This window comes from Bos grunniens, chromosome 7, assembly GCF_055505025.1.
Source record: "Bos grunniens cultivar Pamir isolate PY7600 chromosome 7, Bosgru_T2T1.0, whole genome shotgun sequence".
Classification (NCBI taxonomy): domain Eukaryota; kingdom Metazoa; phylum Chordata; class Mammalia; order Artiodactyla; family Bovidae; genus Bos; species Bos grunniens.
The window spans coordinates 64810809-64838746 of record NC_141171.1 but is presented as its reverse complement, the minus strand read 5'-3'; the positions used below and the strand labels follow the sequence as shown (position 1 = coordinate 64838746).

The window sequence follows — 27938 nt, the reverse complement described above, 5'->3', positions numbered from 1 at the left end:
CTCCCACTGTGTTACCATGGATTGCAGACTGGTGTTGCTAACTCAACCTGGCAGAGGTGACTGCAGCTCTAACAGCCAGTAGTCTCAAACAAATCTGCAATACCATTTTGGATTTGTCACCTTCCAGAACATGACATTTCTGCCCTGGGCTTGCGTTGCATGCATGCTTAGTTGCTTCAGCCATATCCAACTTTTTGCGACCCTGTGGCCGATAGCCTGCCAGGCTCCTCTGTCCATGGGATTCTCCAGACAAGAATACTGGAGTGGGTTGCCATGTCCTCCTCCAGGGGTTCTTCTTGACACAGGGCTCGAACCCACATCTCTTAAGTCTCCTGCATTGGTAGGCAGGTTCTTTACCACTAGTAGTACCTGGGAAGCCCTTTCTGCCTGTACAATTGCATAAGGCATAACAGGCTCCATATTTCTTTTCCCATCTTAAGGAGTGGAGGAGAGGGGAAAGAGAGAGAGAAAATATGCATTCACTAACGAGGCCATAAATATTGATGTCTTCCTCAACTCCCCCCCCTCCCCCCAAGAGTGCTATCATTTTGGCAACTGGCTGATTAATAATAGATTAAACACTTTATGTTTGCTTACTCTGAGATCTGTGAGTTTAAATACATCTGCTTTGTAAGAACTGGTTTAGATGGGGATCCACAGATCATGCAGACTTCCAGCATAAAAATACAGTGGGATGGAACACAAATGGGGCATGACAACCAATATTTCCACTGAGTAATATCTCAAATGCTATGTGCAAGGCTCAGGATGTCTTTCCAGATGTTAATTTCTTTTCCCAAGAACCCACCCACATGAGAACCCAAGTGAAGGGACTGTGCTGACACGCACCATATGGTTGTGTTCTGAGTAAGTGACAGAAGAGCAAGGAAGTCTTCCCACATCTCATCTAAATACCATTCAGTAACCACAAGAATTTGGACCGACACAGGCACAGCTGGGAGGAACCCAGGATATGGGTCCATGACTGCTGTGGTGGACCGCCTTGCCCTGAAACCTTCCCCTTCGTGATGAAGACAGGTGATAGGACCGAAGGATCCACTGAGGCCCCCATAGAAAGCATGGGGCAAGTAAAGGAGGCCTTGTGGGCAGACATGGGCAACTGGAAATACCCACTTAAACGCTCGTCTTCATAAATCAGTGCGGGGACCACCACGTCTGAAGACCAAAAGGCAGTTTGTCTTATTGGGAGAGATGCTGGGGGAATTGATGATACTGGCATCCTATTGTGACATTGTCACCGAGTCTCTGTGTGGCTCTGGACTCATCCCTTCCCTGGGCCTGAGTTTCCCATCTGTTCACCGAAGGGATAGATAAGAGCAGTGTTTCTCAATAAGAATCATTGGTGAGATTTTTTTTCAAAACAGATTCCAGTATTCTTTTTCATGGGTTGAATTGTGTCTTCTCAAAACATATGTTCATGTCCCAACCACCTGAACCTCAGAACGTGACTTTATTTGGAAATAGGGTCATTGCCCATGTAATTAGTTAGATGAGGTCACAGTGGAGTAGGGAAGGCCCTTAGTCCTAGACGATGGTATCTTTTTGAGAAGAAAAGACACAGATACGTGAAGGGAAAACACGGTGTGATGATGGAGACTGAGACTGAGGCTCAGCATCTGTGAGCTGATGAATGGCAAGGATGGATGGCAACTACAGGAAGCTAGGAAGAGAAGACGAAGGATTCTCATTTACAGTTTTTAGAGGCAGCACGGCCCTACCCACACCTTGATTTCAGACTTCTAGGCTTCAGAATTGTGAGACAATACATTCTTGTTTTTTGAAGCCACCTGTTTGTGGCACTTAGCTCCACCAGCCCTAGGAAATGAATATATCTTGTTTCTAATCTTGCTGAGTAAAAAAGTCAGGGTAGGGACTGGTGGAAGCACACGGTTATAAAAAGCTCCCTAGAAAAATCTGGTGAACATCATGGCTCATAAACATTGAATTACGTGCCTTCCCAACTCTTAAATTCTTTGATTCATGTGGAAGTCTGATTCCAGCTTCTGGCACTCGAGATACGCAATGGAAACAAAGAACTAGGAAAGAGTTGCTTTTTCTAGAACTAGGAAAGAAGGGGAAGCTGCCCTATGTTCTGTGGCAGAACAATGGAGTCATGCCAATAGTGAAAAAAGAGGAAGAGCCTCAAGGTGCTGCTGAGACCATCAATCCATTCTCTTTCTAGGCTCACTTCACATCCCTCCAAACCTAAGCTACTTAAAAGGAAAAGCTGATGAGAACCACCAGTGAGTCAGGGATCCCTCTGAGCGACCGATAAAAGCCATAAACATTCTTGCCAGAAGTATGCCTACACTTTCACAGAGCTCCAGACACCCTGATCCCCATCTGCTGACTTCCCAGAAATCTATGAATACCCCGCCAAGAATCCCTGGGTGCTATAATTTGACAAAGTCCTAGCCTAGCCCAAAGGTGCTAACCTAAAACCTTCAGAGGGAAAACAGGGCAGTGATGGCCACTCTTTTCTGCTTCTTTCTTCTCAGTCTTTAGGAGGAGGAGCTCTTTAATCCATCATACGTGTATCCATTGCCCATCTACTCTGTGTCATAGCACCTCTGCTCTTACATGCTAAATATTTGAAATATAGTGAGGGATCTCTACTCTCAAGGCACTAATCTTCTAGTAAGACCACCCCTAAGTAGATGAGTAACACAGGAAAGTCCGGGAAGTACTGGCTGTAGAGACTTCTGAGACAAACTGGAACCCTGGGATATGAAGGAGTCAACCGTGGAAAATTGGGGGTAAGAGAAATGCAGGCAGGAAGAACTTTGGGCACATATCCCCTAAAGTAGGAGAAAGCTCGGCGAGCATGAGGTACAGAGAGAAGGCCAGTGGGGCTCCTGCACAGTGAGGTGGGGGTGCTATTTGAGAGGTGAGGTGAGAGAGGTCAGCAGACGTCAGATCAGGCTCAACTTCCGGGCCATGGAAGGCTTCTGGATTTCATTTTAAGCATGATGAGAAGCCGGGAGTGGGGCGCAGGGAGACGGGGGAAGTTTTAAATAGCAGAACAAGGCGATTTGATTTACATTTTAAGGAGAAGGAGTGACTTTCTAAGGTTTTCGATGTGGACATTCTAGAAGGAAACAGCCTCCTGTCCTTCCATTATTGCTGTCAACGTGGGCAGAACATCAGTGTAACTAAACACAGTACTGTACTGCAGTGACAAGCTATGATCTCTCGCAGATGTGCAGCGGGGGAAGGAAAAGAGAGGAGGACGCTGTCTGCATGCCAACGTCAAACTGAGCGGCTGCCCAAGCCCCCGGGCTCCCTGTGAAATGCATAAACTACCTTTGTTATTTCTAAAGAGTTATCTGTTGAAACATCTTTAGGCAAAACCTGTCATGAGACATCTCTCCAAACTCACACTCGATCTCAGCTGCGCCCCCCCCCCCCATTAAGATGTTGACACACGCAACATCAAAGTCAGAGATGCCCTACCAAGCGGCACTGCCAAGGTACCAGCAAGCTGCTCTGAATACAGATAGTGGTAGGAACCTAGTCAGTGGAGGGCAGCTCTCGCCCCCTCCTTTCTCCTCTCCCTGAATCCAAATTTCAGTCTCTAATGAGATGTCACAGCCTGAGCTGGCTTCTCTGTGGCTGACCCCCCGGAAACTGGGACCAGACTATAATATCAATGAGATGAACACATGCATTTGAGTAGAAGGCTGCAAAATACAAAGTATATTCTCACCCATGATCCTGTTGGACCCTCATGTCTTTTCTAGAAGAGCTGGGTGGATATTTTTAGCCATTTCACCCACAGAGAAGCTTGGCCCCAGGGCAGGCCAAGACCAGAAGGCTCACACCTGGACATCAGGGTCCCACCCCAAAACTCATGTCCATCCCAGTGAACTTGGCTGCCTCTGAGCTACATCACATTTTAGGCTCAAATTGGACAAGATAATGTGTCTAGCTGCCAAGCTGTATAGAAGGCCAATGCAGCCAGTGCAGTACTTTAAAGATGCCTCCTATGAACCAGTCCTCCTGGGTGTGAGGACTGGCTGTGTGAGCTCAGGCCAATTACACAATCCCCCTCTGTTCCATTTAACTCATCTGTAAAATGTGGGAATAAAAGTTTCTACTCTGTTCAGTTGTTGTGAGACATAGGTGAGATAAAGCAGCCTCTTCTGGGAAATGACCAGTTCTGATGTGGTGACATGGATGGCGATGATGATGATGATAGCAGCAAAAACCAGCTTTTAGTGGGCACTTACTAAATGCTGGGTCCTTTCCTATTCTTTATAGGTGCTTCTCTTATCTGGTTGCATAGTGCCTGTTGTTATGTTGGGTCCTCAATATGCATCTACTTTGTTGACTGATAAACTTTTGGAGATAATGTTCTAGGGCAGATAAAACTCTTGAGTTACTGGAGGTGAGGTTAGGAGTTTGGGAGAAGGAGGTGGTTCCGGGAAAATCATAGAAAATTTGTCTTTTTCCATAGAGGGTGTCCATATCTGAAACTAAGGAAACATCGTGCATTCCATGAGCCAAAATATAGGAGCCTTTGATATTACAAAGGACTCAATGTATAATCAAAATGGTCAAATATATCCTATCCAGTTGGAAAGAACTCAAAGATTCACTTTGTCTAAACCCCTGACAATGATGATAGTAACAAATAGTTGGTAATACACACACACACACACACACACACACACACACACAAGTGTGTGTATATAGCCCCTTGCTACTTTTCTCAAAGCAAGAGAGGAGAGCAAGAGAGGCCTAGGGCAAATGCATGTCTGGCCCAAGGTCAGCGCCAAGGTCCCAGAGACCTCCTTAGGATCTAAAAGAGAAAACTCTCTTCATGTGACAGTCTCTAGGTCCATCCGCGTCTCTACAAATGGCGCATATAACCAATTCACTTTGCTGTACAGCAGAAACTAACACAACATTGTAAAGCAATTATATCCCATTGAAAATTTAAAAAATAAAAAACTCTCAGCTTACTGAAGAGCTGTTCCCAGTCCTATCCCCTCTTTGGCCATGCAGCAAACTGCAGACTGCTGGGGTTTCTTTTGTCTTCCCCAGCCACTGCAGCCCCCAGCTTACATATGGGGTTGACAGGCAGGGTGGTGGGAACTTTAATAGGTACTTGAGCAGGTGGTAGGAAGGTTACTTGCCCATGTGTGCTCCTGCTCGAGTTCCAGTTTCTCTGTGTGCAGAATTGGGGAAGAGGGCTAGACTGTATGGATCAGAGGTTCTGTAAAGTCTCACAATGCTCTAATTCCTATTTATTTAGGGTCTCAGTTTTCTCTCCTAAGCCTCCCAGGGGAGCTGAGGGGTTTCGACACTGTGCTGGTCCAGAATTTAGACTCTGCAACCTGGTTTCACCACTTCCATCACTCACATATGACCTTGAGACAAACCACTAAGTGCTTCATGGCCCTTTCCCCAATTAGAACACTCCCACTCTGCCTCTGCGCCTGACTGTGAGCTAAATTAAAACAATAGATAGAAAAAAATGCTTTGAGAAAAGAAGCAAAGGGCTATATATACACACGTGTGTATATATATCTATATGCATTACTAATCATTTGTTATTATCATCATTGTCGGTATTATTCTTCACAAGTCCTTCATAGGGGATTTATGACTGATGGGGACAAGCTCCCACCTGCTGCAGAAGGAGAGGTTAGAAAGTGCCCAGTTCTAAGCATACACTTGCTAACCTGAATCCCAATCCTGTCTATCATATTCTCTCTGGATATTTTTATTTCTTAGGGTTAAATAGCAAACTTGAGTCTAGTTGATGTGTCCCAGGTCAAAAATAGAGAATAAGTTGGTGCTGTGGAATAAAGAAACTAAATCTTGACTCTAATAAACAAGTGAACAGAAATATAAAGTGCTTTTTATGGGAATGGGATTTTCAAGGCATTTGTAGCCGATTATCTTACCTGTTCTTGTGAAGAAGTCTGGGCTTTGGGAAAATGATGATGTTGATAAAACCTTACATATGTGTGACATGTTTTATGGCTTATAATGTGTGTTCATATTGTTATTGAACAATTCAAATCAATTCAACATTGATCCAACTCTCCTTGGAGCCATGTATTATGATGAACATTATATATGATTCCTCAACAACCTCTTGGAAGGGCACGGTGATGGGAGTTTTTCGTTTGTTTGTTTTTTTTTTTTACTCCATTTTTAGGAGAATAAAGGAAGTCAGAGATACTGAGTAATTGGGCCGAAGTCAGATTCTTAAAACAGAGATTACATCATGTGCTGCTTCTACTTAGAACCTTTCAGTGGCTTCTCATACACACGAAATAAAACCTGAACTTCTCTCCATGGTCCCTTGCTCTGCCTTGCTTGGTCCAGTCTCTGTCTTCCCAATGTAATCTATTGCTAGCTCCCTTGCTAAAAATGCTCCAGCTACCTGGTTGCCCCTCAGTTCCTCAAACTTTACCACTAAACTTTTTCCTATCACAGAACCATTGCACAAACTGTTTCCTCTGACTTGAATGCATTTTCCCTCAATTTTTTTTTGTAGAGCTAATTTCCCCTCCAATTTTTCCATCCCTTCTTAGCCTCTAAGACAGGCCTTAAATATCATCACCCCATGATTGCATGTATAACATTTAGATACATATTTGTTCAGTGTGTGTGTTTTCTGTGTCTGTCTTACCCATTAGAACTAAGGTCCATGAAGTCAAGCGCCGTGTTCCTTTTATTCATGTTTGTCTTCCCAGAGATTGGCTGAGCCTGCTACAGAGGAGGAACTCAGTATGCAATACATGAATGAGTGAATGAATGATGTTTATAAACTTTGGATCTCAAACCCAGGTCTACTGATTTGTGGTCTGCTGGTCCTTCTCTTTATTCCGCATGATATCCCTGCAGCCCAGTCATCATTACCCTCAACTCTGTGCCATAGGTTGGGAATGGCAAGAATTCTCTGTTTCTTATATGAGGGGAACTGCAGATACACTCAGAGAAGGAAATGGCAACCCACTCCAGTATTCTTGCCTGGAGAATCCCATGGGCAGAGGAGCCTGGTGGGCTGCTGTCCGTGGGGTTGCACGGAGTCGGTCACAACTAAAGTGACTTAACATGCATGCATGCATTGGAGAAGGAAATGGCAACCCACTCCAATATTCTTGCCTGGAGAATCCCAGGGACAAAGGAGCCTGGTGGGCTGCCGTCTATGGGATCACACAGAGTCGGACACGACTGAAGTGACTTAGCAGCAGCAGCAGCAGGTACACTATCATGCATCATGCTAAAGGGGATAGTCTCTTGCACAAATAGCCTTCGTTGTTAAATGCTTTGTTTCACAGGAAATTTACTAGATTTCCTATATCACAGAATTACAGCAGACAGACCTAGTGCCCATCCCCATTTGACAGACTCCAAGGTAGGCCACAGGTAAATGGCTGCAGGGCAGGCCTGCCTTCTGTGCTCTGGGATTTCTGCTGAATCTGGGATTATCATAGAGGAAAATGATAGTTTGGTGGATATTTGGAGAAGCTATCAATTCAGTCCCCTTCCTCTCGCATCTATCCTTCCAACCATCCATCCATCCATCTGGTATTTATTGAGACTATGCATCAGGCAACCCGGGCAACTACTAGTGACCTTCCTAAAGCACAGACAACCTAAAATGCTCTGGGGGCTTACTGTGAGGGATACAGGTAGCGATATAAATACCATTCCTTACAAACTGTAAAGTCTAGAACACATAGAAGGAGTTATAATTATTAGTAGTACAATTTAGCAACCAGAGAGCAAGGCGGAGAGGGAACATACTATAATTAAAGTCTAAGGTGGCTGCTCACTTGTGGAATTATTTGGATATAGTCTTTACTTTTTTTTGACAATTAATATATTATACAAAAGTTTAATAAAAGAAAAGTTTCTATGATGTGACTTGTTTCAGTGAATAGTCCCCATTCTTCCCCAGGGAACCAGTTCAGAAAAGTAAAATAGAAAGCACTGTTGAAAGGAGGTGTCAAGGATTGGAACATTATTTAAAATGAAAGTACAGAATCCAAAGCGTTAAGAAACATCCAAGAAAGTGTAGTGGGACATTTGCTCAGGCTACTGCCTCCTTTCTCGTTTGCAAATGCAATGCAGGTGTTGAAGACTCTGCTGCTCCCTAATCTCTCCCAGGAAGCATTTTCTAACCTCCTCAGGATTCTTAGAGATTTTCCTCCTCTCTCTAAATTCTTATAATGTATATAAAATAGGTCCAAAAAATTCATACGTCCTCCCATACCTCTTGGTTTCTTTTTTTCTTCTCATTTGGCTCAAATTAACTCTGCTCAGCAGATACTGTCCTCATCATCTCTGTCTTAATGATGAGAAGAATGAGGCTCACAGAATTGAAATGAGTATCAAGGTTAGGTGACTAGTGAGTGTTGGCAGTGTATACCTGTGGCGGATTCATTTTGATATTTGGCAAAACTAATACAGTTATGTAAAGTTTAAAAATAAAATAAAATTAAAAAAAAAAAAAAAGTAGGTCTTCAGACTCCTAGTCTATCTCTTGACAGCACAACTCTCTGTATCTGAATCAGGATGTTGGCTTGATTTGAATCAGGAACAGCAGTTGGGTGTCTGGATGAACATATAATTCTTCCCCTAGTGCTAGTGGTTTATATTAAGACCTGATGTATACAAGTCACCAAAGCTGCACTAATCCAACATTCCTTTGTCTAACTGTGTATCTAAGGTACCTGATGTCCCTCATGCTCAAGGAGAATCCTAATTTGCTTCTGACATTACTCTGCAATGGGCCAGAAAGCAGAGTATGCTTATGCTTCTTGGGAAGGTGTGCAGTCATTGGATCCAGGTCATGGGAAACTTGGTAATACTGTGTTGGAGTTCAGTTCTCATTCCGAGTTCTAGTCCCAGCTCTGCTGAGATTCCCAGGTGGCTATGGCAAAGCCCTGGAGCCTTTTCAGGACCCTGTTTCTTATTAGTTGCACAACAGATTTTGGAAGCTGTCTAAATGGTCTCCTTTAGACAGGATGTTCAATGACTTTTTGCTGATGTTCAATGATTTTTCTCACACTTTTGGGCTTCCCAGACTCTCAAGGGGTCAATTTCCAAATCTGGAGTGCTGGATTGTGGATCTCTTGAATTTTCTACCCTTTGTGCATCCTAAAAATGGTAAACAGCATTACTAAACAGAGAGTGTACAAATTGTGTTTTATTTCCCTACACAAAATCATCTGTTAGGGACCAGAAACCAGGCTATAAAGAGTTAAGTGGGTAGGCTACCAATATTTAACGCCTGGTTGAGGCTTTCATGGTCTTTTAGCCTGTACCTGGGGTTGGGGTATGGGCCAGCTCCCCAGGTGGTTTAAGTATATTCTCCTTTTTAAAACAGCTCTCTCTCTGTCTGTCTCTCTTTCATCTCAACTTCCAAGGGAGCTCTGTGCATAGCACTACTGAGCTGAGGAAGATAAGGCCCAAGAGACCATCCCAAGATTAAATAGAGTCTCCTTGTGATGTAGAAGCCTGAAAATGCCAGCTCTAAATCAACATGAATTCTCCATTTAATTTGAATCAATGGGTTTTATGAGTCTGTTTCCCTTTCAATTTATCAGTCAGATCTCCTGTCTCTTCCCCGGCTCCCCTTCTCTCAATCTCGCCCTCACTCCCCGTTGTTTCAGTGTTTCAGTGTTGTGCAGGCAGAAATCTTATACTCTGGCAAGCCTGAAAGGGGCCTTAGGGATTGTCTAGACCAAGCTCTAGGTTCCACTGTAGGGAAACTGAGACCAAATAATGGGAAGAGATTTGTTCAAGGTCATCTACCTCAAAGAACTAGAACCCCTTTCTCCTCTCATTCCCAACTATATTATATTTCTCCTACATCATTTCTCCTTTGTTTTCCCTCACACAAAGGCTTTTGTTTACTTCAATTGTTTAATCTCTCTTTCTATCATTAGATAGATAATCAGTCACCCCCTTCAGGGATTCCTATCACAACAGCCCATAGCAATTTCAATTAGTCAGAGATCAGGTCCCAAGATTCTTACCTTGAAACAATTTCCCTGATTAGCTTTAGGGAGAAACAGAAATCTCTGTCCCTCCTTCCCTCCTTCTGTTTCTCATACATACCCGAAATATAGACATCAAGACGGCTTTTATCAGAATTAAAAAGAGGCTTGCCATTCAGCCTATTCTCTTGGAAAAAAGATATTGATTGTTGGGGAAAAAAAAACAAACAAAACCCTTACCTACTTCTTTGGACACCCAAATTCAATTACTGGCCATTGAGCATTTTTTTCCTATAACATAGCTGGATATTTTTCATTTTTACTATTTTTAAGGATAAAAGTAGAAACACCACAAACTAGAATTGATATAAGTTGCAGTTTGCCAAGCCTTTAAACAATCTCCTCTCTCCACACCATAGCAGAGGGTAAAGTAGGTGTCACAGTCATGCCCTTCTTGCTGGTGAAATAACTGAGTCTCAGAGACATTCAACAGCTTTCCCAAACTTATCAAGCTATCACAATATCAGTTCTGAAACTCAAATTGAAGTCTCCTGTTCTGTTCCCAGACCCCAGTTACTATCACCTCTCTGCACATCCCTTTTTCTTTCTTCCACTGGATCACCAGGGAAGTCCCACATCACTTTTTCCTGAATGATTTTATTTTAAGACAGCTTGGTATCTGGGGAGAACTCAGGTACTAGAAGAAGAAGACCTGGGTTTTAGGTCCCTCGCCATACAGATGAGTTCTTCCGCTGTCCATGGCCACCCAGCTTGTCTCTTCTTTGCTTCTGTTGCATACTCACGGAAGCTTGGACTGGGACAGAATGTTCGTCTGGCTGATTTCTTGCCTTGGACTCCAGAGCACTTGGCACATGTCACCATAGTAATAGTAATTCTCATATTATCCTCTCATGTGCATTGCCTGTCTCCCTGGTTACACCTGGAATCCCTTGAGTTATATCAACTGCCTCTGACTCACCTTTAGGTATCTAGTGGATGGGACAAAGTCTGGCACTTAGTACGTCTTCATAGTATGTTTACTAAACGAACCAAGATGCCAGTCCAGTACTCTTCAGTTGACATGAGAGATGATTTCCCTACAAATCTCATAGGGAGCTCATGGCAGAACTGGAACCAAATCCCTCATCTCCAGATTTTTCCTGTGTACTTCTATGCATAGAGAGGAAAATGATGATTTTATTGTCACTATTAATGACTGCAGCTACCATATATCAGATGCTGACTGAATGCCTAGCACTGTGTTTGGTGCTTTCCTATTTGATCCTCCCAATAATTCCAGGAGGAGGTTTATGCCCATTTCCCAAGTGACAAAACTGATACATATATATGTATGCTGCTGCTGCTGCTGCTAAGTCGCTTCAGTCGTGTCTGACTCTGTGCGACCCCATGGACTGCAGCCCACCAGGCTTCTCCGTCCATGGGATTCTCCAGGCAAGAACACTGGAGTGGGTTGCCATTTCCTTCTCCAATGCATAAAAGTGGAAAGTGAAAGTGAAGTCGGTCAGTCGTGTCTGACTCTTAGCGACCTCATGGACTGCAGCCTACCAGGCTCCTCCATCCATAGGATTTTCCAGGCAACAGTACTGAAGCGGGGTGCCATTGCCTTCTCCCATATATATGTATATATATGTATTAATTTAATACATATGTATCAGCTTATCTACATATATCAGAGAAAACATACATATATATGTTAGAGAAAACTAATTATTAGAGAAATTAATTTCTCTAATTATTATTAGAGGAAAAAAATATAAGTATATTGCTTTAGGTCAAAATTAGATTTCTTCTCACCTTGCATATTCCCTCCAGGCAGGCCCCTACCCCCAACATAAAAAACAAAATAAAAGTCAGTACTGGGACAGAGGCCAGAAAGGCTTCTTCCTGTGTGAATTCAACACGGAGATTCCTGGCATCCTCAACAGTAGCTGTCCTGGCCAGGCAGGAAAGCATGAAGGAGGAGATGTGCTCATTAGTTGCTAACTTCAGACCTCTTAGGTCTCCTTTATTTTGGCTGTCACTCAAAGTGGCCTTATTTTTCTCCAGGCCTCTTGTGAGCATCTCCTGCCGGTGCTTATTTGTTTGTCTGAAAGGCCAGACTCTCTGGGATAGGCTCGTTAAGAAGACATCCCCTTTTGCGAGGGAGTGGGAGAATGGCAGGGACATGGGGGCTCCTGCAGGCCTCCCTCTTGCCGTGCCAACATGACAACAGTGGGCGCTCAGTCTCCAGCCAACCAAAAGCCAAGCCAGGCAACGTGTATTCTGCTGGAGCCCAGCTGTGAGGGAAAATAAACGGCCTCACAGCTCTGGCCGCCCTCTCACCTCTGCCACAGAATCTTCCCCTGACCTTTGCATCCCATGGTGGTCCTGTCTTCTTTGGATCCCATCAGTACCATGAAACCATGCCATCTGAGGCAGACAACTGCAGATGTTTCTAGTTAGGAGGGAACGACCGTAGAGATCGTTGAAACTAAGTATGGCAATACCCTGGCATTTGTGCCGGCCACCCCCTGAGTTCCTATCCATGGCAGACAGCTCTAATCAATTGTGGCGCTTTCTTTCCTGCTCAGCTTGAATGGTGCCTCAGAATCGTTCTCAAAAAAGCACTTTGGACAGAAGAGAAAAGTAACTCTCCCATTCAGGATAAAAGGCATAGAAGAGGCTAAAAGAGAAGCCCCTTGCTTGCCAATCCAATGCTCTTTTCCACTGTATCATTTTTGATGACAGCCTCTTATGGGATCATCTCATATGAATACGGGCTTCCCTGGAAGCTCAGCTGGTAAAGAATCTGCCTGCAATTCAGGAGACCCCAGTTCAATTCCTGGTTTGGGAAGATCCCCTGGAGAAGGGATAGGCTACCCTACTCCAGTATTCTTGGGCTTCCCTGGTGGCTCAGCTGGTAAAGAATCCACCTGCAATGTGGGAGACCTGGGTTTGATCCCTGGGTTGGGAAGATGCCCCGGAGAAGGGAATGGCTACCTATTCCAGTATTCTGACCTGGAGAATTCCATGGACTGTATAGTTCATGGAGTCGCAAAGAGTCGGACACTACTGAGCGACTTTCACTTTTGCTTTCATATGAATGTGCTTCCCAGGTGGCACTAGTGGTAAAGAACCCACCTGCCAATGCATGAGATGTGGGTTTGATCCATGGGTCAGGAAGACGCCCTGGAGAAGGAAAAGACAACCCACTCCAGTGTTCTTGCCTGGAAAATTCCATGGACAGGGGAGCTTGGCGGGCTACAGTCCATGGGGTCGCAGAGTCGGACACAACTGAGTGACTAAACACACACACACATGCATGAATCAACTTTAATATTACCAGAAATTTTCAGCCTCTTGAAGGTGGAGCCTGGGTCATTCGTTAATCTCTTAAGTAGTCACTATGCTGAGTAATACTCAGGCTACTTAGTTGACAAGAGAAGTGAGTAGACTCTAGATACTGGGTGTATGGAGGACACACTTGAAAATTTCAAAAAAGGATTTATAGGAACCACCTTGGATTAGACAGTTACATATTACTCAACCAGTCTCTGGATGAAATACATTAGAGGACCACCAGGGCACTTAGAATATTTCTAGGTGTCTTATTGGATCCCACCCAAGAACAATCGGTTATGAAAAGCCCAAAAGACGTTTATGTGAGTTAGTTTCTTCCTACAATGGCAACTTCTCAAATTTTTCACGTAAGTAGCTTAAAAGCAGAGGAGAATAATGGCCGGGATGGCCTCCAGGAGGCAAAGTTCCAAGCAACACATGGGAAGCAAGACATTACTTTGAAATATGTATTATCCTGAAAATGCATATGGGTTTGGATTCTGCTCCAGAATATAGCAATAGTTATTCTGATAAAAAATTTTTTCTCCCAATTTTTAAAATTAGTTTGATACTTTCAGTAGAAGTAGTATGTTTATACCAGGACTTCAGGTGCTCTTTACACACAGGTCAGCAAAAACGACCCATGAGACAAATCCACCCCAATACCTGTTTTTATATGACCTGTGAGCCAGAAATGTTTTTTTTATAACTTAAAGTGGTTAAAAAAATAAAGAATATTTAGTGACACATGGAAATTATATACTATTTAAATTTCAGTGTCTATAAAAGACATTTCATTTGAATGTATTTGTTTATGCATTGTCTGTGGCTGCTTCCATGCTGTAATGGCAGAATTCAGTAGCTGTGACAGACACAAAGCCTAAAATACTTACTGTCTGCACTTTTACAGAAAACAAAAAAAATCACACTTCTGAATTGGTCTGTCTCTGGCTACCCCATGACCATACATGCCCCTATGATGGGAAAATGTAGTATGTAAGTCAGTGGCTCTCCACTGGGGGCATTTTTGCCTTCTAGGGCTCACTTGGAAGTATACAGAGATGTTTTGGTTGTCATGAGTGGAAGAAGTGGAGGAGGATGTCATACTGGCATCTCATAATGATCAGAGGCCAGGGATGCTACTGAGCATCCTTTGGCCAAAAGAAGAGCCCCTGGAACAAACATTTATCCAGTACAAAATGTCAGCAGTGCTGAGACTGAGAGACTGTGGTATAAACCATGTAATATTAAAGGCTGACTTCCACTTCTATCTTTCATTTCTGTCCTTATCTCCATTAAACCCCCAAATGACTCTTGATATTAGTACATTTGAGGGGATTGCTCCTTCAGGCCTGGGAGAAGAACACTCCATAAATGTTTCTGAAGGATAGGAAGACTTCTAATTTTATTTGAGTGTAGGAATTCTTAATTAATATGTAAACATAATGATGATTGATTTTTATGAAGCACTGCATGCTGGGCAGTGGGCCAGGTATTTTACATTTATCCTCTTATTTAGTCATTATTTCTGCCTTGTGGGGTTAATTGTCATTATGACACCCATTATGCAGATAAGGAAATTGATGCTCAGAAATTGAGGCCAGTGGTCACAAAGCTACTACGAAGTAGAGCAGTGATTTGTTCCTAAACAATCTGATACCAGACATTTAACTGTTTACTTTCATACCATGAACTTCCTAGAATACTCATTGTCTCTTCATTTCCCGTCTTTGATGTGGGCAGAACAATTTGTTCATCCTGCATCCCTACCATGATGCACAAGAAAATAATTGCCACCCAAAGCCTAGCCTGTAAGACACTGTCCTTAGCACATATGTCCTTTGCTATAAAACGGCTTTGTAAATTCAAATTCTTTGAACCACTTAGAAACTAGTGGGTCAGCAAAACTCTGTTAACTGCACGATCAATTTCCAGAGGCTTCTTACAGGAAATACATGAGTCTGTTGATGCACTGAGATGCTAGTCAGTTAGCATCTGAATAGTTTCTTATTTCTTTCTCAGGTATAATCAGAATTGAACATCATTATAAAGGGATAACTTTGAAGAAAAAGTAGACGGGTGTTTGAAGCAGTGAACCTCAAAGGCAGAGGATGCTGCTCCCAATTTTGGCAAACCTGTTTTAGAATAGAAATGGCAAATATCTCTCTTTAAATGAATCAATATGGATTGTCAGATAGGGCCATGTTGATAGTTGAGTAAAAGTGTGGACTCCTGAAATAGATCATCTGGATTCAAATATCAAACTTTGTCTACTTACCATCAACCTGTAAGGCTGCAATGAGCCTATTAACTGCATTTTAGTCCTGGATTCATGAAACCTGAACTCCAGTCTCAGCTCCGGAACAAACATTGTGATCCTGGGCAAGTTAGATCACTTGTCTGTGCCTCCATGTCCCTAGGTATTACAAGGGAATGGTGGCACTTCCCCTATATCTCTTTGGTTTTAGGAGGTTCATAGGAGCTAGTATATACACAATGAAGGTTATCAGTAGGTGTGTCTCCTTATGGGAATCTTTACCAATGTCCAGGAATAGGAAAACTAACTGATTCTACTGTACCACCACATTTTATATAAGGGACTTGAGCATCCATAGATTTTGGTATCTACAGGAGTCCTGGATCCAATCTCCCACATATACTGATGGAAAACTATATACAAAAAGCTAATAATATGCTGAGCTAAGTGAATAACCAACACAGTTGCTAACAGCCTCAAGAGAGAAGTGCTAAGCAGACACAAAGCTCTAGCAAAATACAAAGTTAGGGTTAATGTTACCAGCATTTTGTATCTGGCTGACCAGGTCAGCTGGGACAGTCCAACTGGGGCTGTACACCTGACACAGCCCTCAGAGCAGCTGGCCTTGAGGGCCACGAAGGGAGGTGGGAAAGGATACCTGTTGTTCTGACACCAAGAATAGAGATTTGCTCCACAGAATACAGTGGCTCTTGAAATAAACATTCACAGTTTTTATTTGGCTTGAAATTCTGGACTGTCTCCAATGCTTACCGCCTTGCTGATCAGAGGCTGCCTACCCATGGCTGATTTTATAAACAACGCTGTTTGCATAATTACTAAACTGTACTATGAACCCTTAGAGGAAAAAATTTAGTAGGAATGATGTGCTTGTAATTCTGGGCATTACTCTACAACTTCATCAGATTCGGAAGCAAAATACTTACTGATTACCTACTATGTGCTCAGTGCCTTGTCAGATGCTGAATATGGAAGAGGGATAAAGATGCAACCTGTTCTCTATGAGTTTATGATCTAGTTGTGAGACATAGACTTCTACCTGAAATTATAATGCTGAAGTGCCACAGGACCTCAGAACATGGGGGATGCAACAGAAACCTGGGTAGATGTGGCAATCATGATAGAAGTGGGACTTCAGCAGAGCCCTGAATACTGTAGAAAAGATGGGAAAGGGCATTCCAGAAGATGAACAGAGTCATGGACAGAAGAGCATATATGCCACAGATTGTCTGGGAAGTGTTTTGGGATTTGAATAGAATGGCCTTCAAAGCCGGCGTTAGGATATGAATTTTACCTTGAAGTCAAGAGAAAGCCAGACGAGATTTGAAAATGAGAGCTTTAGGCAAATGGAAGGGTATAAAGGAGGTGGAGGATAAGTTTGGATCTGCAATAGTCCAGGGTCAGAGTAGAGTGGGTGACAAAGATGGTGGCCACAGAAACGGAAAAGAAAGGATGTGTGTCCTAATCAAGGACAACTGCTTAATTTGTGACCTTGGGAGTGAAGAATTACTGAAAACAAAGGAATCAGGATCGTGTTACAATAAAAGCTTGGTGATATCATCATTAATCTTCTGACTCAGGGAAAGCCCATTAAAACCCATCTCAATTATGAAACTGCTTCTGATGATAATTTGATAAACTAGAAGAGTGCTTCCCAAGCTTTAACATGCATACAACTTGCATGGGACTTTGTTAAAATAGATTTTAATCTAGTAAGTTTGATTTGGAGCCTGAGATTCTGCATTTTAACAAGTTCCCTGGTGACACTGATGCTGCTGGTCTGTGAACTATAATTAGTAATAGACTAGAGTTTCTTTTCTTTGATCTTCATACCAATGTCAACAACCATGTTGGGACTTCTTAAATAAGGTGGATTGAGGGAATGGCTAGTTATATTAATGGTCATGTGTAATCTTCACAACAGTTAATAGGTGAGAACTGCTTAGTTTCTCTTGTTTAGTGGAAGGACAATGGACTTCCCTGGTGGTCCAGTGGTTAAGACTCTGCGCTTCCAGTATATGGGGTGTGGGTTCAATCCCTGGTCAAGGAACTAAGATCCCACATGGCCACAGTGCAGCCAAAAAATAGATGCAAAGTTTTAAAAAAAAGGGAGGACCACTAGGCTAAGAGGCAGGAAACATGACTGTTAGTCTTAGCTCTATCACTGTCTATTTTTAGGTCCTTGAACAAGAAAACATGGGACAAAACCCAAACCTGCTGCTCAGTTTCTGTATTTCAGAGCACTTGCCAAATGCTGCCTACTTGTGCCCTCTCAAAATTCATGTGTTGAAACCTGTTCTCACATGTGATGGAATTTGGAGGTGGGATCTTTGGAAAGTGATTGGGTCCTGAGAGTGGAGTCCCTCATGAGAAGGGATTACTGCCGTTCTAATAGATACCCAGGAGAACTCCCTTGCCCCTTCTGCCACATGAGGACAGAGTGAAAACATAGCCATCTATGTAACAGGAAACAAGCTCTCAACAGACACTGTACCTGCTGGTGCCTTGACCTTGAACTTCCCAACCTTCAGAAATGTGAGAAATAAATGTGAAGTCACTCAGTCTAGGGTAGTTTTGTTATAGCAGACTGAATGGACCAGGTCAGACATCGGTGCTGAGATATATGGATGTTGCTGTAACAAATATCTAAAAATGCTGAAATGGCTTTGGAACTGGGTCATGGGTAGAGGGGCTGGAAGACGGTTGAGGTGTATGCTTGAAAAAGTCTGTATTGCTGAGAATGGATTGTTGAAAGTGATTCTAGTTAGAATTTGGAGAGAGAAAAGAAGGGGTGTAGAGAAAGTCTCCATCTTCTTAGAGAATACCTGAGTAATCATGAACAGGATGTTGGTAGAAAAATGGATGGTAAAGTTCATTCTGATAAAGTCTCTGACAAAAATAAGGAAGGTGTTGCTGGAAACTAGAGGAAAGGTGTCAAGGAATTTGGCTAAATTATGTTACTGTTCTAGTGCTTTGTGGAATGTAGAACTTGCCAGCAATGAAATTGGATATTTAGCTGAAGCGTTTTCTAAGCAAAGTGTTGAAGGGTGTGGCTTGGCTCCTCCTGATTGCTTATAGTAAAATGCCAGAGGAGAGAAATGATTTAAGAGGGGACTCATTAAGTAAAAAAGAATTGGCACTTGAAGATTTGAAAAATTCTCAGTCCATTTATATTGCAAAAAATGAGAACACTAGAAGTATGGACAAGTGATGGTTTAATAAGGAGATTTGTATGGGTCAGCCCTCTCAGCGGAAGCTGGAAGCTATTCTCCCAGACAACAGGAGAAGAACAGAAGATGGTTCAGAAACCATCAAGGCTGCCATTCCTATCACAGGCCCAGAGAGTGAGAGCATGGGGAGGGGGTGCATAGGGTTTCAAAGGAGTGGGACCTCCTGTCCTTTTTAAGTGGGCCAGGATGCCCCTCTCCATGCCTTGGGGTTGGGGCCCCTGCAGAGAGCTGTGGAATGAGCTGTGCCTAGAAGATCCATGGGGATAAGACTGCTTCCACCTAGATTTCAAAGGATGGGCCACTGGCAGAATCAGAGGCTCATAACTTCAACCTGGAGACCTGTTGGCATAAGACTCAAGCTCACAAGAGCCACCAGTATGGGATGCCAACAGAGAGATGCTGTGGGGCCATCCCACTGAGCCATGGGAGCGAGGTTGCCATCCCAGTGGGCCTGGAAAGTAGAACATTAAGATAAAGAGGGTTATTCTGGAGCCGTACAGAGTTTAGTGTTGTTTTCCCCATTACATTTTGGATTTACCTGGGACCCATTACTCATTATCGCTTTCTTGTTTTCTCCATTTTGGATGGTAATGCCTTTCCTCTATCTGTCTTAGCACTGTGTTTTGGAACTCTTGTTTGGTTTCACTGGTTCATTGGTGGAGGGGAATTTGCTTTGGGATGAATAGTACTTTGTCAGGTGGCACTAGTGGTAAAGAACCCACCTGCCAGTGCAGGAGACGTAAGAGATGTGGGTTCAATCCATGGATTGGGAAGATCCCCTGGAGAATGGCATGGCAACCCACTCTAGTATCCTTGTCTGGAGAATCCCCATGGACAGAGGAGCCTGGTGGGCAACAGTCCAAGGGTCACAAAGAGTCGGACATGACTGAAGTGATTTAGCACACAAACACACATATCAGTTTTACATATTTAGATGAGACTTTGGACTTTGGACTTTTGATTCTGGAATGAATTAAGACTTTTAGGGGTGTTGGGATAGAATGAATTGAGGGGTAGGCGGGGGCAGAATGATATACGCCGAATGTTTTTGTCCCTCCGCATTCATACATTGAGGCCTAATCCCTAATGTGAGGTATTTGGAGGTGGGGCATCTGGGGGTAATTAGGTCATGAGAGTGGAGCCCTTGTGAATGTGATTAGTGCCCTTATGAAAGAACCCTTAGAGAATTATCTACCTTACAACTTACGATGAAACAGAGAACACAGCCATTTATGAATCAGAAAGTGGACTCTCACCAGACCTGAATCTGCTGGTGCTTTGGTTTTGGATTTCTCAGCCTCCAGAACTATAAGAAGTAAAACATTTGTCATTTAATCCCCTCAGTCTATGGTATTTTTGTTATAGGTAGCCTGAATGGACTAAGACACCATCCCTAACACATTGCCTTTTGATTATATTTGGACTGAATCCCAGATTCCTTATAACTGTCTGCTAGGTTTGTCATAACCTCGCCCCAGCCCACCTCTCAGATTTTATATTCTACCAATCCTCTCTTTATTCACTCCACTCTAACTCAAAGCCTGGTTTTGTGTTGTCAAAATGGACAAACACATGCCCATCTTCAGACTTTTGAACTTGATCTACTACCTGTTTTGAATGGCTTTGCCTTATAGCTTCCCATAAATTCAACTCCTTTCCCCAGGTCTCCATTTAGAAATGCCATCCTCAACCATCATCCTCAGTGGTTCTCAGCCAAGGGTAACTTTGTCTTCCAGGGAACATTAGGCAGTGTTTAGAGATATTTTTGCTTGTTACAGCTGGGTCAGGTGGCGTTATTGGCAACTAGTGGGTAGAGACCAGGGGTGCTGCAAGAGATCCTGTAATTGCACAGGAAAGCCCCCCTCACCCCTTAAAACAAAGAATTATCTGGCCTGAAATGCAAATAGGGTTAATTTATCTAAAGCTGCTCCCCACTTCTGACACTTGCCCCATAAAAACTTTCTATCCTATACCCCACTTTGTTTTCTTAAAAATATTCACTACTGGGGCTTCCCTGGTGGTCCAGTGGTTGAAACTCCACACTTCCACTGCAGGGGGCATGGGTTTGATCCCTGGTTGGGGAACTTTGAACATCAAAATATTCACTATTATCTAAAATTATTTAATGTATTTATTTATTTAATGTATCATCTGTTTCCTCTGACTAGAAAAACAGTTTCATGATAGCAGGGACATTGTCCTACCTTGTACACTAATGTAGCCCCACTGCCTGGAACAATTCCTGACACATAGTGGGTACTCAATGAATGAATGAAGGAAGGAATGGATGAAAACAGAAGCAACATAAAATGAAACAGATGCATAAGTGACCAAAGGACATCAAAATAAACGATCAAAGAACATGTTGTGGAGTAAATGATACCACCAAGAAAAGACACAGAGTGGAAGAAAGTATTTGCAAACACGTATCTGATAAGGGACTTGTTTCAGGAATCTATAAAGACCTCAGATAATTTAACAATAAAAAGACAAGTAAGCAATTTAAAAATATGCATGGGATTTGCATTGACATTTCTCCAAAGAAGATATGCAGATAGCTACAAAGCACATAAGAAGATGTTCAACTCCATTAGTCATTAAGAAAATGCAAATCAAACCCACAGTGAGATACCATTTCAGACCCACAAGGATGACTAGAGCCCCAAAGACAGACAATAGCAAGTGTTAGTGAAGAAGTGAGGTCGCTCAGTCGTGTCCAACTCTCTGTGACCCCATGGACTGTAGCCCCCCCTGGCTCCTCCGTCCAGGGGATTTTCCAGGCAAGAGTACTGGAGTGGGGTGCCATTTCCTCCTCCAGGTGTTAGTGAGGATGTAGAGAATTGAAGCCCTCTTGTGTTGCTGGTGGGAATGTAAAATAGTGCGGCCACTTTGGGACCAGTTTTTCAGTTCCTAAAAAAGTTAAGCATAGAGTTACTGTATAATATAGTAATTCCACTGCTACCCAAGGAAAATGAAAACATGTGCCCAGATAACAACTTGTACAAGCTTGTTCATATCTTCATTAGTTATAATAGCCCCCAAAAGGGAAATAGCCAGCGTCCATCAATGGAGGGATGAATAAATGTGATACATCCATACACTGGAATAGTTTTTGACCCACCAAAGGAATGAAGTACTAATACATGCTACATCATGGATAAATCTGGAAAATATGCTCAGTGAAAAAAGTCAGTCAGAAAAAAGCACATATTGTGTGATTCTGTTGATACGAAATGTCCAGGATAGGCAAACCTATAGAGACAGAATGTAGATTTGTGTTTGCTTAGGACTGGCAACTGGGCAGGCAGTGGAGAGTGACAGCTAATGGGTACGGAACTACTATTTTTTTTTTGGATGGAAATGTTCTAAAATCAGATTGTGATGATGGATACACACATTTGTGAATATGCTAAAAGACTTGGAACTCAGCATGTTAAGTGGTGAATTGTATTATATGTGACTTATGTCTTAATAAAGCTTTTAAAAGAAAAAAAGACAACCATAGAAACTGAAATGGAGAGAACTTTTATTCCTATTTGAATAGAGTGCTTTTGCTGGTTTACTATTTTGGGAGAGGAGGCAATTGCTTAGAAATATAGATCTGTTGAAGTACCCTTCCTTGTTTACTGTAGATTTTTTTTTTTTTTTGCCACAGTGCTTAGCATGTGAGATCTTAGTTCCTTGACCACGGATTGAACCCACATCCTCTGCAGTAGAAGCTCAGAGTCTTAACCGTTAGCTCACCAGGAAAATCCTTTAGTGTAGATTTCTTTTTATTGGAAGTTGCTTTGAAAGATAATGACACGAGAAATCAAAGGCAAGTCTGCTGGCAGAAAAAAGGTTAAATTAGATCATGTGATAGGAATTTCTGAACCAGTCATTCAAAGCACTTGCTTATGTGACCATGAGTATTAGATAAGGTTACCACTGAAGTACTCAGAGACTAAAATAGGTGAGTGTCTGAGAATGCACAAGGGCTCTACATCTTTAAAAAAACTTTCTCAGCACTTATGAGTGGGATCCTGGGAAGGTTACATATCCTCAAAGTTCTGATTCAGAAAAGGGAGTCAAAATTATAACATTGGGTTCATCAAGATGTTGAGAGAATTAAGTGTGAAAATGCTTAGGCAAAGGAGGGACTCAGGTAATGTCAGTTTGGCAGTAGTGGTGAGCCTAGAACAAGGGCAAGGCTGTTGGTTGGATGATTTATTTTTAAATTTACTGTTACATACAATTTTCTAATACATTGATTTTTACACAATACATAGATACAACAAATGGGAGAAGTTATCATTTTTTTATCTGTTTTTCTTTGAAGCAATGTTAGACACATATCTCCACTTTTGGTCTCCTTTAATCCTGTTTCTCTCCTTTTTTTTTTTTTTTCCTGTCTTGACCATCTACTTTCTGTTGCTGACATAACTTTCCATGAGGCATCATAATATCATGGTCTCTATTACAGTTTTCTCCACACTAAGCCTTGGAGCCCAGTCGCCATGTTGTGAGGAAGCCCAGGCCACGTGGAGAGGCCATGAGTGGGAATTCCAACCAGCAGCTCCAGCAAAGACCACATGAGAAGGATGGAACTTTCAGATAATCCCAGCCTGCAGTTTTCAAGTCTTCCAGCTGAGATCTCAGATAGTATGAAACAGAGACAAGCCATCTCCATTGTGTTCTGTTTGAATGCCTAACCCACAGAACCATAAAAGATAATAAATATCATTGTAATAATCTATCACACTTTAGGGTAGTTTGTTATTCAGTGATAGGTAACTAATGCATAAAATCTGTCTGGATCCCAACCCCATGTTCCTAATCATGATGACAAAATACAGAACAAAAATACCTCTAATCAGAATTGGGTTCCCCATGAAGACTTCCCTATTAGAAAAGTCTGCATTGTTTGCAGATTCCAAGGTCCAGTCCACATGACTGGATATTCATCCTGGCAGATAGATACCAGTGCAACAACTATGTTTAGGGCATTTTCTCAAGGATTCAGTTGTTGTGATGCAGGCACCTTGAACCTTACTGTCTTTGAGTGTTGGCAAAGCTGACACTCTAGATTTGGCCACCACGAGGACCATAAATTATTCAGAGGTCACTGATAGGGCTTCCCTAGTGGCTCAGATAGTCAAGAATTTGCCTGCAGTGCAGGAGACACAGGTCAATCCTTGCATTGGGACGATCCCCTGGAGAAAGGAATGACAACCCACTCTAGTATTCTTGCCTGGAGAATTCTATTGACAGAGGAACCTGGTGGGCTACAGTGCATGGGGTCGCAAAGAATCAGAAACGACTGAGCCCTAATGCTTTCACTTTTTCTTTACACCTTGATCTGGGCACACCCTTCAACAAGCAGACACAATTTACATACATACACAAAATAGTTCCTCCATGTACTTGTTTAAAACCCAGCAGCATAAGCTTCTGTCTGTAAAAGGAGTGTACTTTGTACTCTACAAATATAAAATCTTATTAGTTAGCATTTAGTGTCTTCAATAATGCTATTTATAGAATATCTGCTTTTTAAAAATTCCCTGGGATCCAAGAAAATAATGGAAAGAGAACAATTTGAGATGAAAGAGTTGTTTTGCATCCCTGGCTTTTTGTTCCCCCTGAAGGGGAGAGGAAGGGAAGAATGAAGGAGTGAGAGTGACAATGAGCTTCTTTGATGCCACGCTTCTTCTTCAAGATGGACTGACTGCACATCCCAATGAAAAGTGAATTTTTAAAAATCTTTTCCACAGCCAATATTGTACATATTTGATGGAAAGAGTAGACTGACAGCAGGAGGTAGAAGCAGCAGAGAACAATGAGAAGTTAGAGTTTTGTGTTATTTCATTTTTTTCCAAACTATTCAAGACCTTGGGGCATAGATGAACCTGACTTCCTCCTTTTACCTTCTATCCTTCACTCTCCTTGCTGTAAGGAAAAGAAAGCTTTGTAAGGGGAAATAAAAAACAACAGCTGCCTCTGAGTGCTTCGAGAACAAAACAATTGGTACCTTTCATATCTTTGAAGGCTAAGCTCCATTATCTTGCATCAGTATCAGAGCAGGGGCTGGAAAATCAGCTCTCAGAGGGCACAAAGCCAGTGCTCCCTCTGTGACTGACTTAAAAGGGAACAGGCAAAGCATTGCTTTTAGGAAGGAAAAAAAGAAAAAAAGCAAGCAGGATTCCAAGTTATTCAATTGTGTATACCTCCAGAAAGCACCCCTTTACGGAAATGTAAATGGATATGTATGACAATAATGACATTGGGAGAGATGAAAAGTCCTGGGTTCAAGTCTCAGTCATATGTGTTACCAACCAGACACCTTGAGATTGTTTCATCCTGTCTCCTCACTTAGATCGCTTGAGTCCAATGGATGTTCACTCACTCACACTCAAGTATGCAAAAGTCAAGCAATCACACACATACAATCTTTGACTTCAGTAAGCTCACAAGTCAAAATATTTCCCTCATTTCATCACAGGGTTGTCCTAAGAATCTGATGGACTTGAAAGACATGCATGAATTTCATATTAATGCTGCAAAGGAGGGGACTGTTTTAAAATACTGTGACATGTTAAAAATGCACCTTGCAAGACCTGTTAAGTCTTGGGCATTTCACAAGGCTGGTACAGAGATCTCCAATTCTCTGTCTCCATCTAAAGCCCAAAGAGGTCTTGCTGATTGTATACAGCAGGGGACCCCAGCCTCAGGGGGCCACAGACCATTGGTCTATAAGGAACTACCTGCATAGCAGCAGGTGAGCAGTGGGTGAGCAAGCAAGGCTTCATCTGTATTTATAAGTGCTCAGCATCACTCACATTACCACCTAAGCTCCACCTCTTGTCAGATCAGTGGGGGCATTGGATTCTCATAGGAGTGAGAACCCTACTGTGAACTGCGCATGTAAGGGATCTAGGTTGCATGTTCCTTGGAGAATCATCCCCAAACTACACCCCTGACCCCATTGGTGGAAAAATTGTCTTCTGGTTGCTGGTGCCCAAAAGGTTCAGGACAGCTGATATACAGTGTTGCACTGAATCAGACTTATTGTGAACTGGTCCTTCCCAAGTCTTATTTGTCTCCTGTGACTCCCTTATGTGTATCCCAGCCACAGTGGGTAGAGATGGCCAGCAGAATCTTCCCAGAATCTTCTCAGGATCTTCTGCTGCTCCCCTGCTCATAACTGCTTAGTGTTTCCTCTCTTCCTATAAAACCATGCCTCTGCTCAACTCAGTTCTCCAAACTCTCACCCCAAGGCATCTGTCTACCTTCTCTGCATTTTTCTAGGTATCAATCAGCCAAAATGGCCTATTCACCATTTTTAGTCATCACTAGTTTTTTCATAGTATCTATTTGCTTTCACTTCTGTTGTTTCCTTTTTTTATTAGAAAGAGATTTTTAAAAATTATTTATTTATTTATTTGATTGTGTTGGTTGGCACATGGACTCTTTGATCTTCTTTGTGGAATGAGAAATCTAATTCCCTGACCAGGGATCAAACCTGGGCCCCCTGCATTGGGAGTATAAAGTCTTAGCCACTGCATGACCCCCTCCCCCAGGGAAGTTCCTCATGTTTCTTTTTTTTTTTTTACACACATATACACACATTGTTGGCATTAAACTTAGGCTTAGGTTTATTTAAAAAATTTTTTTAATTGGAGGATAATTGCCTTACAGTGTTGTGTTGGTTTCTGTCATATAACAACATGAATCAACCATAGTTGTGTGTGTGTATATATACGTGTATATATATATATATACACACACACACATATATTTGTCCCCTTTCTCTTTAAACACATTTTTTTTTTATTGAAGGATAATTGCTTTACAGAATTTTGTTGTTTTCTGTCAAACCTCAACATGAATCTGCCATAGGTATATGTGTATAAATATATATCCTCTTTTTCTTGCATCTGCCTCCCATCCTATCCCACCCCTCTAGGTTGTTACAGAGCACTAGGCTGAGCTCCCTGTGTCATGCAACAGGTTCCTGCTAGCTAGCTATTTTACATATTGGAGTGTGTATATGTCAGTGCTACTCTTTCAGGTTTTTGTTTTTTGAAAATTGAGTTGTATGAGTACTTGATGTGTTTTCTTTCTTTTTTTTAAATTCATTTTTAATTGGAGGATAATTGCTTAACAGTGTTGTGTTGGTTTCTGCTGTACAACACATGAATCGGCTCCAAGTATACATACATCCCCTTCCTCTTGGGCCTCCCTCCCACCCCTAACCCCATTCCAGCCCTGTAGGCCAGCACAGAGCACTGAGCTGTTGTTTCTTATACTGGACCTTTGAAGTCCAAATCCCTTACCTACACATTCTCCTTTTGAGGTCAAGTTTGAATTTTTATGAATCTTACACCTGTGCTCGCACACCTGGACTGTCCTGTTGGTGAAAGGGTTTGCCTCTTCTTCAATCACTATAATACTCTGCATATGCCTCTCTTTTGGCAAACAATAATGATGGTAGTGAGGATAAGAATAATAGCAGCTAGACTATATTGAGAATTTCACTGTGCCAGGCATTATGATAAATAAATACTTTATATTAATTATCTTTAGTTTCTGTAAATGTTGGAAGCCTGTGAACTTAGTTATCCCATTTACAGAGGAAATGGAAGCCTTATAAGGTCAAGGAGTGAACTTGATTTCCCTTGTGGTAATGGGCAGTTACATGGATTGGCTTCGGCATCACGGGCACTTGAGCTGAATGCAGGCTCTACAAGTTAGTAGCTTCATGACCTTTGTCAAGGAACTATCTTAGTGTAATTCTCAGTTTTCTTATCTGTAAAATATGAATGGTGTTAATTTTATCATAATGATTTCGTAAGGCAGTGGATATAACACTTAGCAAGATGCTGAACCCAGAGAAGACACTAGAGAGATGGGTAGCTTTCATGATTTCCACCTGAAAAAGCTGCTTGGGGGGCCAGGATCTGATGTTAGTGGACTCCTGATCCTCACTGCCCCCCTCCCAGGTTTAGTAAATGCCAACTGGATAAATCAAGACCACATGAAGAATCTTCTACTATTCTAAGGCTCTCCTAAAGATGTGTATTATGGGGACACCCATATAATTGAGAAGAAAGAAGTTATATAAACACAGAT

At 42.3% G+C, this 27938-nt stretch overlaps 1 protein-coding gene and 1 long non-coding RNA gene across 16 annotated transcripts in view; one reads left to right on the top strand and one right to left on the bottom strand.

Moving 5' to 3' along the window:
- LOC147369719 (uncharacterized) overlaps nucleotides 1-23565 on the top strand; it is a 355762-nt gene extending 332197 nt beyond the window's left edge. For all 10 annotated transcript variants that reach the window (XR_015167815.1, XR_015167808.1, XR_015167817.1 and 7 more), the window contains one exon: nucleotides 23293-23565. This is a non-coding gene — a long non-coding RNA (uncharacterized LOC147369719). The remainder of the gene's footprint in view (nucleotides 1-23292) is intronic.
- The window catches only part of GRIA1 (glutamate ionotropic receptor AMPA type subunit 1), a 354858-nt gene that overhangs the window by 232295 nt on the left and 94625 nt on the right, over nucleotides 1-27938 (bottom strand). The window lies entirely within an intron of this gene.